The sequence below is a fragment of the Pinus tabuliformis genome, chromosome 5_2, assembly GCF_031772625.1.
Source record: "Pinus tabuliformis cultivar Carrire ecotype Pingquan chromosome 5_2, CPIR1, whole genome shotgun sequence".
Lineage (NCBI taxonomy): Eukaryota > Viridiplantae > Streptophyta > Pinopsida > Pinales > Pinaceae > Pinus > Pinus tabuliformis.
The window spans coordinates 642,112,720-642,126,597 of record NC_142306.1 but is presented as its reverse complement, the minus strand read 5'-3'; positions in this window follow the sequence as shown (position 1 = coordinate 642,126,597).

Sequence of the window (13,878 nt, the reverse complement as noted above, 5' to 3'; positions counted from 1 at the left end):
CTACAGAAGATCCGTTGTAACACCCTCTTTGCTCTCAATCTCCTCTCTCTTCCTCACTCATAATACAGATCTACATTGTTGTGGGGAAAGATGCCTATGCAGGACGATCCTATCCACCTAAGGTGTGACAGTGCCTTAGCAACAAACAGAGACAGCTATTCTAGTATTTCTTCCTTTATGAATTAAGAATGAAGAGAGATGGATGGACTAACCGGTGTCTTCCGTTTGTCCCTCGATCCAGTTTCCCTTCTCTTGGAGAGTTCCCAGCTACTTGCCTTCTCGCTCGCCCAGCTTCAAGAGGTTTCTGCAAGATTACAAGAAGAGAACACTACACAAGACATAGATTCATATTCATAACTAGTTCAGGATTAGAAATAAACTAAACATACTAATGCAATCATACATCAAAAATACATCAGTATATAGGAGAAACCAAGATAGCTTTATTGATGAATAACAAGGTTCAGGAAGAGATACAACCCAGAGGGCTCCAATCCAGCATCTCCTTCCCAGCAAATGGAATTCCTATCTTCACCCCCTTCAAAGCATTAAGCACCCAATGATTCCAATCTCAAACCAACAACAATTCTTTGCAATAACAATATTCCAGCCTATAGATCTCATGGAGGAGAGATCCATATATAGATGTTTGGAGAGAGGATGAGTTAGCTTGAGATCTGACTAGTGTCCTCTCCCTCTGTCAGTTCTTGAGTCCACTTGGAGGTTCTTGCTTCCACTTGGAGATTTGGAACCTCTTACTCATCACCAGTCGAATTCCCTGAGGCAAGTGTCATTTTGGAAGCTTCCTGGGTTTTGACACCTTGAGAAATGAGCCTGCCACATGTCCATTCTCGTTCAGCACAGGTAGCCAGTGTTCCCTTTGACATTCAACGTAGGTAGCCAGTGTTGGCTTTGACATTCAGCACAAACAGCTAGTGTAGCCACTGAAATGATCCTGAATTGACTTGTTTTTGAGCAGTTTCTGGTGGAGAACTTCTGTGAATTGCTGTGGTTTGTTAGCCTTGTTCCTCTAGGGGTAGGAACAACATGTTTAGGGACTTTGGATCCCTTAGATTATGGACATTTCATGCTCAATGCTGTAAGGCACAAAAATGTCTATAATAGTTGCCCCCTAAAGTATGAGGCTGTTTATCGGGTGAAATGCTTTATCAGGGGGATCCGAAGTTCATCCAATGCTGAGAGGAGACCTGTAATAAGATACAATACAATACATTATTTTTCATACTGCTTTCATGATCTAGCTGAGGCGGGCATTCCCATGCTCAGCTTTATAAATTCATTTTTTTGTACATAGAACAGACAATCGTCTGATGGTAGACTGATAATTTTGATGAAATTATCATCCTTTGAGTAGGATGATTATCTGCTGCAATGATGTACATGTCAATGTCTTTATCTTTCCTGAATATATATCGCAGCCCGGATGGATGAAACTAGATCCGGGGTCTTCAAACTCATTCGATCTTCACTCTAAGTACAAGTCGATCCATGTGAGAAATGTTCTGAAGTCGAACATGGAAAGACATCGCTTGATTACCGGTCAATGATGTAAACCATTAACAAGCGCGAGAGGAATCACCGATAATGATAATGACCCTCAAGGTACTGCAGTACAATTCACGTGGTGTGAATAAAGGACTTCACGTCGAACACCACGCAAAATCTTTTTTGATGTATACCTGTCGCCGGAAGTGAGAAACTTGTCATTGAGGCATGCAAGCTTCAAAGTACTGAAGGGGTTGTTCCTAGATCAACTTCTTGGATAATGAGCTGATGTCGACAAGAAGCGATCCGTCAAAGGAGGGCCTTAATGAATCCCACATCAGTGACACGGAACGGAGCTAATGATTTAAATGGAGGCGAAAACGATCTGTGACATATGATTCGGGGTGGCGGTCATGAAAGGATGAAGGATAATGTATGGCAGTGGATGGGACACGGTTGACTTTTCTGAACGACTTCTCTTGAACATATGGCGACACTGATACGATGGATCGGTAGCATTACCCCAAATATGGATGGTATGGCGAGACCATGGATGTGACCGGTGAATGAAACAACCCAACCGATTGTGGTACGGAGGAAAAGTGTCATGTTCAAGAGCGACTTGCTACCATCAAAGTTTTCTTTAGTTTCTCCCAATTTTTCCCCAGTCATTGCTGACCAGTACCTCTTTATTTTTGTCAAGCTTGAGGAGGATAACATATGCTTGTTCTATAACCTGCCCTTCGAGCAAGCCCATCGCTATGTTTTAACGAGCCTAGCGATAGTGAAACTCGTTCTCGTCTAAAGACAAGTTTGTCGCTATTTAATGATTTTAACGAGTCTAACGACAAGGATAACTCGGTCCTTTTCATTTTTAGAGAGTCTGAAAAGGTACATAAAGTTAACTCCAAAAGTCCTTTTTCGTCATCTAATCCCTTAAGTCCGAAAAAGTATAAAACAATACAGAAGGGATGAGTTTTCGATAGTTTTAACGAGCCGAACAAAACAAGCGCTCGATCTTTTTGTGCAATAATCCCTCAGGTCCAAAAAGATTAAAATCTAGAGGAGGGATAGCACTTCCTGTCCCTTTAACGAGCTGGAAGGCCAAGGACTCGACAATCTTTTCATATTTTACGAGTCAGTTGAAAAGAGCTTAAAGAAGACTCGTCTTTTGAGGAACGAGTGATAAACAGGGTTAGCAGCTGATTCCAGGTACAGGTTGGAATTTTCCAATCACGGCAGTGTCACAAGGATGGCTAGGTGAAATCACTCTTCGCAGTTGTTCCTCAAAATGGGTAAACAAACATATGGAGGTGAACGATCAGCCAAATGAAAAGTGGAGGTGACGGTGCAAACACGACCAAGGCTTTAATGGCTGATAAGGTTACATTCACAGTGGTTATTTACCGGGTAGGTTCATTTTTTATTTTAAAATGAGCTTAAACGCTGGTGGAAACACTTGCTCATTGCTTATGTTTATTTTTTAACGAGCATGAAGTCCGCGTTAAAACTGCTCGGATCTTGCGTTTATTTTTTAACGAGCATGAACTGTGTGCTAAAACTGCTCAATTCATTTTTTAACGAGCTTAAACGCGGGTGGAAACATTTGTCCGGTCTTATGTTTATTTTTTAACGAGCATGAACTATACGATAAAACTTCTCAGATCTTGCGTTTATTTTTTAACGAGCATGAACTGTGTGCTAACACTGCTCAAATCTTGTGTTTATTTTTTAACGAGCATGAACTTTGTGCTAAAACTGCTCGATGATAATTTTGCATGCCCCCAGCATAATAACGCAAATCGAGGTGCATGCATATTGGTCACTATTTAAGCATAGTAACGCTTGAGGTACAACCCATTACGGGGTTGCGCTAGTGGAATTCCGTCATAATCCATTAACTCGTAGGATCCTTTTGCTAACACTCATTTAACAATGTAGGGGCCCATCCATAAAGAATTAAATTTACCTGCTCCCAATTTATCGGATTCTTGGTCGTAAAGCAAGACCAAGTCACCTTCTGAGAAGACACGGGGTTTGACATTTTTGTCGAACTGCGCCTTGACTCGTTTCTTATGGGCTTCGTTAGCCAAAGCGGCGTCACGACGGGTTTCATCCAATTGGATTAATTCCAAGAAACGGGCCTCTTCTTCTGAAGTTTCGGGGAGGAGATCAATTGCGAGTTTAAGCGACGAAATTTCACACTGGATTGGCAAGACTGCTTCTAGACCATACACCAGTTGGAAAGGTGTGAACCCGGTCGCATTCCTTACCGACGTTCGGTAAGCCCACAAGGATGAGTACAGGATTAGGTGCCACCTTCTTTTGTGAACCCCGATCATCCTTTGCAACATACGCTTCAGGACCTTGTTGATTGCTTCAACTTGTCTGTTGGCTTGCGGATAATACGGGGTAGAGATGTCGTGAGATAGCCCTAGCTTGGCAGCTAATTCAACCATCATGTGATTGCGAAAATGCGACCCATGATCTGTAACTATGGCCTGTGGTACGCCGAACCTGGCGACTACATGATTGAAAAAGAAAAGGGCAGTTGTTTCACCAGTGTTATCTAATGTAGGCATCGCCTCGGCCCATTTGGTAAAATAGTCAACAGCGACTATAATATACCCATGCCCCCCGGTCGAGGTGGGGTTACATGTCATGAAATCGATGCCCCATTTGGCGAAAGGCCCAACAACAACTATTGGCTGTAAAGGTGCGGGTGGTCTTCTGGTTTTGCTATCAAAAATTTGACAAGCATGGCAACTTCTGACTGCGTTTATGCAATCTTTGAACATGGTTGGCCAGAAGTATCCGGCTCGTAAGATTTTCTGTGCTGTAGCATATCCAGATTGATGCCCCCCACACGCGCATGAATGACACTCATTCAAGGCTTTTTCGGCCTCTTCATGGGTGAGGCACCTCCTCAGAACTGTATCGATACCACGACGGTAAAGCGTATCACCGACGATCATGTAGTCTTTTGCTTGGTATCGTATACGTTTCTGTTCTGAGTGAGAGGTGTTAGGCCTAAATTTTTGGGTTTGGAGATAAATTATTATATCTCCATACCACTCATTGCTTGCAGATATCAGAAACAAATGCTCGTCCACGATTGATTCTTCAGATGTTTCATCGTTGGACGACGATGGGAGATCGCACAATAATTCTGCGAAAACTAAAGCTTTCTTTGATTTGGATTTGACAAATTCTAGATCAAACTCTTGAAGGATCGCTATCCATTTTGAATACTTGCCCCCCAGCAACTGTCGCGACAATATATAAGTCATGGGGTTGCAATCTGATAGAATGGTAGTTTTCCGAAAGAGGACATAATGTCGAAATCTTTGTATCGCTTGAACAGCAGCGAGTGCTAGCTTTTTAACATAAGAATATTTTCTTTCTGTATCATTCAATTTTTTACTTAAATAATATATAGGATGTTCAATTCCATCGACTTCTTGAACTAAAACCATCGCAATGGTCGTATCTGCTGTAGCCAGATACAGGTTAAAATCTCTTTGATAGTCCGGGGCATACATTAATGATGCTTTTACTAGAGAATCTTTCAGAGCATCAAAGGAAGCTTGCGCCACCTGATCCCAGACAAAAGGTACATCCTTTTTCAAAAGACGAGTATAACCTTTAGCAAGTTCTGCGTAATTTGGGATGAACCTCCTCAGAAAGTTTGCTTTCCCTTGGAGTTTCTGAATCTGAAGCAAATTTGAAGGTGGAGGCAAATTAATGATTGCCTGAACCTTACAAGGGTCGAGACGAATCCCATCCTTAGAGACTACAAAGCCAAGTAAACGACCAGAACCGACGCAAAACACACATTTGTGCGGATTGAGTCTTATCTTGTAGTGTCGGCAACGTAGAAATATCGTTCTTAAATGCTGCGGATCATCAGTCCGCTTTCGCGAATGAGCCGGAAGGTCGTCGAGATAAGGTTGAATGATGTTCTTGATGTCATGGAAGCCATAATTCATTGCCCTCTGAAACGTCGCCCCTGCGTTCTTTAAACCAAAGGGTAATTTTCGATAAGCGAATGTGCCCCACGGATAGATGAATGCAGTCTTTGACTGGTCCTGTGGGCGGATATTTATTTGATTATACCCGGAAAATCCATCCATAAATGAAAAAATTTCACATCCAGCGCATTCATCAATTATCTGGTCGATGAAGGGTGTAGGGTAGTTGTCCTTCGGACAAGCTTGGTTTACATCCCTATAATCGACACACACTCTAATTGTCCCTTATTTCTTCATAACGGGGACAATATTCGATACCCAATCAGTTAGAGGAACCGGGTAGATGAAACCAGCATGGAGGAGCTTTTCAACTTCTGCTTTAATGGCAGCGGCTTTCTTGGGGTGCACCTGCCGAAGCCATTGTCTTACTGGTTTGACATCAGGATACATTTTAATTTCATGTTCAACGATACTCGAGTCAATGCCTGGAATTTCATCATATGACCAAGCAAAGACATCTCTGAACTCGCGAAAAAGAGCGTTATATATTTCCAGTTCTGAAGGAGAACACTTTTTTCCGACATAAATATTCTCTACAACATTTGTTTTAGTCGAGATATTTATGGCTATAGTCTCTTCAATATTGGATAAGTTTCGCTCGGAATCCACCGTATTTACAGTATTTGATAGGAATTCAAAAACTGAAGGGTGATAAAGGTCATGTTGAGTATCTTCTTCATATTCTGGAAGAAGGGAATGATGGTGGAAATCATTCCATGGTGCCCCCTCAATCAACATTGATTGTATGATTCCTTCGTCGGTCCCATGTACTTTCGACCAAGGATCTAACGGGGTTCCATATTCTCTAGACCTATCTACCCAAACGCTTGATGAGCGTTGATTTGGGTTCGCCTCCCATGCTCGAAACATTGATTGCTACAATATTTCTATTGGGTTTGGGGGCAAAACCATTGCATGATCCATGTCGATATCGTCTTCTAAGATCTTCGTGGAAGATATCATGTTGCAGGCTCTTACCAATGCTACTTCTCCTATATAGATTGGAGGTGGAAGTGCGAAAGTTCCCATTAATGTGGGGTCTTTCAGTAGGCCTACTCCGATGTCTTGAAGCGAGTGGTTGCTTCCATGGATCATGGGAATGCTGCCTGTAACTTGTGAACCATTAGGGAGGAAGTCTTGTTGGTCGACGATCGTAATCCCTCCTTGAAAAGGGAATGCGATCTTTCTAAAATAAGTCGACACTACAGCTGCCATGGCATATATCCACGGTCTTCCCAGTAGGATGTTGTAGTCCAGATTCCCATCGATGACTTCAACATCTATTTCTACTGTTTTTCCTCCCAGTTCAACTTTCAAGTTATTAAGGATACCGCACGGGGTATATGTCCTTCCGTCGAATGCTTTTAATGTCGTCGAAGATCGCGACAAGGTTGGAGATCCTAAAGTTTTCCAGCAACTCATCGACATAATACATGTAGATGCCCCCTCATCAATAATTGTTCGGTGAACAGTTTTGTTGAGGGCTTTCACTTGAATAAGGAAAGCTAGTTGAGCTGGTAACTGAGGATCGTATCCTTTGTGATCGAAGGATACAAGATTGGAATCCTTAGGATCAACCCCACCAATAGTCGATAACAAAGCCTGCCTTTGGGATGGGCAATTTTGTAGTACTTCAAGAGTCGACATAGCGGATGGCGATTGGGCCAAATCTTCCACTATGTTATAATGTTGCGCCGCTCTGGCGCGAGGATTAAATGTCGACTTGTTTACCACTCCCTTTGGCGGTTTTATTGTTAATTCAGGAATGATGGGTGGTACAACCTCTGTAGAAGTTGTTGTCGAACTACTTGGTTGATCTTTACCTTTGTCGTCCGACAACTGCGGATTCCCGTAATCTTTGTTCCTTGTCGAAATCAAAGCATCATTCTGTTGTTTTGAGACCGACAACATGAGCACTTGCGACGGGGAAGCATTTCCACTATCAACCAGATTTTGACCTGGGTTTGGGAACGGATCAGTTAACACAGCTGAGGTTTGCGAACTTTTGAAGAACCTTCTAAGCTCAGCTTTGTATGGACAATCGGCTGTCCAATGATCCTCGTCACATATCATGCATGGACATTTTGGTTTCCCTTTCCTAGGAGGATTTGAAGAAGTTTTCCCGGGAGATGACTCACCCTGTTTCTTCTTCTTCCCTTTGTTTTTCTTCTTCTTGCTTCCTGGTTGATTGGTTTCTTTACCTTTATCTGCTGATACGGCATTTACTTCTGAAGCAAGAATTTCATATTTTGCATTTTGATCCGAATTCTTACGGGCTTTCTTAGACAAAACCTTTTTCGATTTCGCGTTTGCCGTGCCAATCACACCATTGCCGGCATGAGAGTCACTATTTGATTTAGGAGGAGGAGGAATTGAGAATTCCGGTCTAGGGGCGTCAGGTATTTTGTCATGGAGCGTGCCAGACTGAGTATAGACTAAGTCTAGATATTTTGCACGAGCAATGACTTGCTCCTCTATTACGACTCCCCCCTTTGCCACATCTTCTGTTATAGCAGGAAGTAACGAATTTATAAACCATTCAGCTAACAGCTGATCGGGAACGTATGTTTTCACCATCCTACGATGACGATGCCACTCATGTATATGATCGGATATATGAGTGGCCGTTGTCTGCTTGAAGTTGGTTAAGATTTCTGTTCCCGTTTCATACCTTATCGGTAATTGAAAATGGGTTAAGAAAGTCGTGGCTAGGGAGCTGAAATTGTCGAACGAGGCTCTAGGTAATTCAATATACCATTTTGCCGCTGGACCCGTTAACGTCCTCTGGAAAAGGAGAAGCCTTATCGAATCATCATTTAGGGTGTTTGATGAACACCACAGATGAAAAGTCATCACGTGATTCGATGGGTCTTCACCTAGATTTCCATTGAATTTAGGAATGTCAGATGGAAGTTTGTGAGGAATCGCTGGCCACCAAGGGGCGTAAGCAATCGGATCGTTGGTTAACCAGTGTAAATCGGGTAACTCTAAAGTTGCCACGAATGGTAACTATTGATTCAGGTTAGGTGAAGCATACCGAGGGTACGATGGAATTGCCTGAGCAGTGGGCCTTTGCATACCAGCATAATGTAATTGATGTTGGTATGATTGATACGGTTGGTAGACTTGACCACTGTAAAGCGGTTGGTTTTGACCGTTTTGAATATACGGTTGTCCACTGTTCGCAAAGATCTGCTGCTCAGAACCTTGGTACACTTGCTGGAATTGTGGTTGTTGGTATTGCACCAGCCATGGTTGTGAAGCCATGTTCTGTTGTGCTATACTGACTGTTGGACCAAGGTGTGGGGTAATTGTACCCGTTTGGACCTGTGTCGCCCCACCAGTTGGTGATTGTGTTTGTGTCACAGGGTCAAGGGGCTGTTGCATTACAACCTGAGAAATCTGAGGTTGACATACAACAGGCAACGTTTGAACTTGCGACACTGTCACAATAGCCGGTGTGGTCGGGATGTTCGACATAGGTACACACTGTTGCATAGAATATACAACCCTTGGTTGTTGAGGTAGCATAGGTACCCAACCACTTGATGTAATTCCAGTATAACCTGAATACTGTTGTGAACTCCCGTATGGATACCCTCCCGGAGGGGGTAATGAAAGGGCATACTGCCCCCCATACGGTAGCAATCCGGAACTCAAGGGGATTGTTTGTCCTTGGGGACTGGATTGCCCAAATTGACCTCCAAATGGATCAATCTGGCGAGTTTCAACATAAGAGTTGCCGGATATTATTCCGGAGGAACAAACTGGAACGGACCATACTATCGAAATAGTCCCTTGGTGGACTCCTTCTAGTGGTTGCGAGCTAGTCGGGACAGATGGTATGCCGGCAAACATTGTCGGAGTGACGGCAGGGGCTTCTGCTGTCACTGTGTCATTCGACACAGTCCTAGATGTTGACGGTTGTTTAGACATTTTGAGTCTATCCAAGAGATTGCCTAGCGATTCTACAGGAACTTCCACTTGTGGTAGACTAACTTCTGATGAAGGAAATAGAGTGACCCCGACTCCAAAATGCGTTGGAGTACTTGCTTGCGGATCCTCTACAATTTCCTCTATCGCAATCAAACCAGGTGGAAGAGGAAGACCGTCAGGTCCGTAAAATATTTCTGGTGCCGAAGAAGGGGTTGAATCGACAGCGACAGTTGTTTGAGGAGCAAGACTCTCCGAACCGGTCACAGATGGGACTGGTTCAGTAAGGCAAGTATTTTCCCCCAGACTAGGATCAGTGTTACTGTCCCTCTGTGGCTGTTGAACTTCTTCTATAGAGGCAGGGTTTCCAGAAATGTTTGGAGTAACCGGAATCTCAGATGTTGTTGGAACACTTGTTCTAACTTTGATAGGAGATTTCGAACCGGTTAAACGAGTTCGCTTTGTCCGTACTGTTTTCGATTCCGGAGACAAAGACGGTTGACTCGTAAGCCTCCGCGAATGACGGGGTTTCAATTGACTTTCTTCCACGATTGCGGATTACTCGATCAACCAAAATACGAAAGGGGAAAGGGTGTTTCCGAATTAAATGAATTTTTTTAGACGCTTTTAGACACAACTTGCTTTTTCAGTTTTAAAGAGTCGAGAAAAAGCTAAAGATGACTCTAGTCTCCTTCGATGTTTTAACGAGCCCGAAGTGACAAATGCTCGGATGGACTTTTTCTATTATAGAGTCTGAAAAAGGCCAAAAGGAACTGCTCTGGAGTTCTAGGCAGAGGGTGTGCCAAACTTTTCGTAGAACCGCAGAATACTTTTTAGGGTACGGGCGGTCGATCTTCCTGAATGCTGTGTTCAGTGCATTGCGATCAGTAGGGCGGCCGAAACGGCTTCCTAAGGATAAAGGTTTTATGCCTATAGGGGTCTCCCAATATATACGCGACGGTACGTGGGAGCACAATCCGTACTAGCGCTATCGTCCCTCAGGAGGAATCACCCACCATCCATGAGATCGACAGTCACCAGGCTTAACGACGTCGGAACACGTCTCTAGCCTAGACCTCTATGTTGTGCGTTATGTTGCAAAGCGTTGTTAAGTTCATTCAATTTATTTTAGGTTGATCTTTTTAGAAGTTTGCCTTTCAAGGTTCACCACGAGATGTATGATACAATTCCTAAATGCAGTCTAAAGATGATAAGCAAGCTTTATATCTTTTCAACTTTGAAAATCCTAGCTACTAAGGGAAAAGAAAGACACCATCTTTTCTCAAAGAGAAATCAGCACACTCTAATGAACTTTTCCTAAATCAATCATGCAAACTATCAAATGCAAATGCACAATGCAGGTGTTTGTTTTCCGCTTTCTTAGTATTGATGCCTACACAGAAAGCTTTTTGTACAACTTTGAATTTGCTTTAAAATGACAAATACAAACAAGTTTACTTTTTCGAAATCAGAGAGGGTAGAAGAGATTACAACACTTAACGATTTTCGAAATGAATACTTGTTTTGACACTTAAAAGAGACAAACTCAAACCAATAAGCAAGAGTAAATGTATAATCAATCTGCAAACAGCCAATGAACTCTCTTCTAAGATCACAATCAACAGATCTGAATCAAGGGCTACAGGATGACTATTTCACTCATGCAAAGGAAAACTGTAAATGACGTCACAAACACATAAAAACACTCATAGTCTTTTTGTACAAAAGGAGGCGGAATTTAAGCAGAGAAAAGGAGTTATCAAACTGGTACCTATGCTGGTTACAGGCTGCAAAAATCAGAGATCAAAACAAGGCAAAACAGAGCAGAGAACCCCAGCTGCACAAGGACAAACTGGTTCAGTGCAACCTCAACACAGGGGTTTTGACATTCAGCGCAGGTAGCCTTCACGGGACCTGCATTGAAATGCAGAATCCCTTCACAGGGTCTGCGCTGAAGGAGAAACTCTCGTTTTTCACTGGGTTCTGGGTCACAGATTGCTATTTAATCCACTGTTTCAGGCCAAATAAAAGCAACAAGCAAGGTACAACCAAAGGGATGCTTTGAGGGGGTACTAAGATCTATCACAAAGGATCATCAAATCATCTGTGAGTCCATTGTTCAGATCATAGACAAGTCCAGTGATTGGATCAAAGCAGCAACTGTCTACTTTGCATCTGGGAATAGAAGATGCAGTTCGATTGTCACTGTCGAGTCTATGAAACAAACAATGATGGAAACACAAATAAAATGACTAAACAGATCTCCCCAGCGGAGTCGCCAATTTGTTGTGGGGAAAAATGCCTATGCAGGACGATCCTATCCACCTAAGGTGTGACAGTGCCTTAGCAACAAACAGAGACAGCTATTCTAGTATTTCTTCCTTTATGAATTAAGAATGAAGAGAGATGGATGGACTAACCGGTGTCTTCCGTTTGTCCCTCGATCCAGTTTCCCGTCTCTTGGAGAGTTCCCAGCTACTTGCCTTCTCGCTCGCCCAGCTTCAAGAGGTTTCTGCAAGATTACAAGAAGAGAACACTACACAAGACATAGATTCATATTCATAACTAGTTCAGGATTAGAAATAAACTAAACATACTAATGCAATCATACATCAAAAATACATCAGTATATAGGAGAAACCAAGATAGCTTTATTGATGAATAACAAGGTTCAGGAAGAGATACAACCCAGAGGGCTCCGATCCAACATCTCCTTCCCAGCAAATGGAATTCCTATCTTCACCCCCTTCAAAGCATTAAGCACCCAATGATTCCAATCTCAAACCAACAGCAATTCTTTGCAATAACAATATTCCAGCCTCTAGATCTCATGGAGGAGAGATCCATATATAGATGTTTGGAGAGAGGATGAGTCAGCTTGAGATCTGACTAGTGTCCTCTCCCTCTGTCAGTTCTTGAGTCCACTTGGAGGTTCTTGCTTCCACTTGGAGATTTGGAACCTCTTACTCATCACCAGTCGAATTCCCTGAGGCAAGTGTCATTTTGGAAGCTTCCTGGGTTTTGACACCTTGAGAAATGAGCCTGCCACATGTCCATTCTCGTTCAGCGCAGGTAGCCAGTGTTCCCTTTGACATTCAACGTAGGTAGTCAGTGTTGGCTTTGACATTCAGCGCAAACAGCTAGTGTAGCCACTGAAATGATCCTGAATTGACTTGTTTTTAAGCAGTTTCTGGTGGAGAACTTCTGTGAATTGCTATGGTTTGTTAGCCTTGTTCCTCTAGGGGTAGGAATAACATGTTTAGGGACTTTGGATCCCTTAGATTATGGACATTTCATGCTCAATGCTGTAAGGCACAAAAATGTCTATAACATACATAGACTCAATAAAATTCCCTCATATATAGTGAGGGGTTGCCTTCTAGGGAAAAAACCCTAAATTAAACATAACTTCTACCATCAGATCATCCACCTAATGAACGGCCCATATTGACTAGAAATTACTAGACTTTTACAAGGCAATTTTACATCTATTTTTGGGCTTCGGGGGCACTGCCCCCGAACCCCCTCTCGGGGACCACTGGCCCCCGAAGCCCCCAGTCGGGGGGGATTTACCCCCCCACATGGAGGGGTGTACAGTCTTCCTGGGGTATACATCCAATTGAAACCTTTGAATATAGAAGATAATCAAGTTGCACACCCAACATATGTCTCTTGTTAGCATACAAATATGCAATTCACATCTAAAAAGACTTGGTCTAATACCACTTGATCCAAGGATCTTTTGCTCATAGATGTGTGGAAAGAATCACATGTAGAAATTGTAGCTTAACACAGAAATCTAATGTGCACACAAGAAAAGAAAAAGGAACACATAAAGGCACAAAAATAAGACAACAAGACTTGATAATGGAGTTCGTCCAACTTGGACTACGTCTCCAGGCCTTGCTTGATCAATGGAGAGGCCTTCATATATTAAATGGCATGAAAAGAAGAGAATTACAATCACCAGTTACATAAAAAGAGGCTTATACCTCCATTCTATAAAATGGCTGTGAAATGGAGACCTCAAATGGAGAAATGGGCAGCACCAATGCGTCCGTGGCATTGAGAGGGGCTGAAAACATATAAAACTTGTCGAAATCAGACAAAATGCACCATCGGCCACCTGAAAGCTCTCTTGCCTCAAACTACGTGCTAAAAATCCTCCCTCCTGCATTTTGCTTCATACATCGGGCTTTATGATACAAGGCTGCTTCAAAATCGGGGGTTGTTTGATTATAATGGAAGGTTGTTCGAATGGATGGATTAATTGGGCACGATGAATCTTCCCTCCCCTCACAAAAACCCCAAAATTGGACCTTTTCCGTTTAAATGGATAATACACAGAAAACACTAGAAAAATCGAAGTCTCGGACTTCAAAATATATCAAATCGGGCTTATAGACCC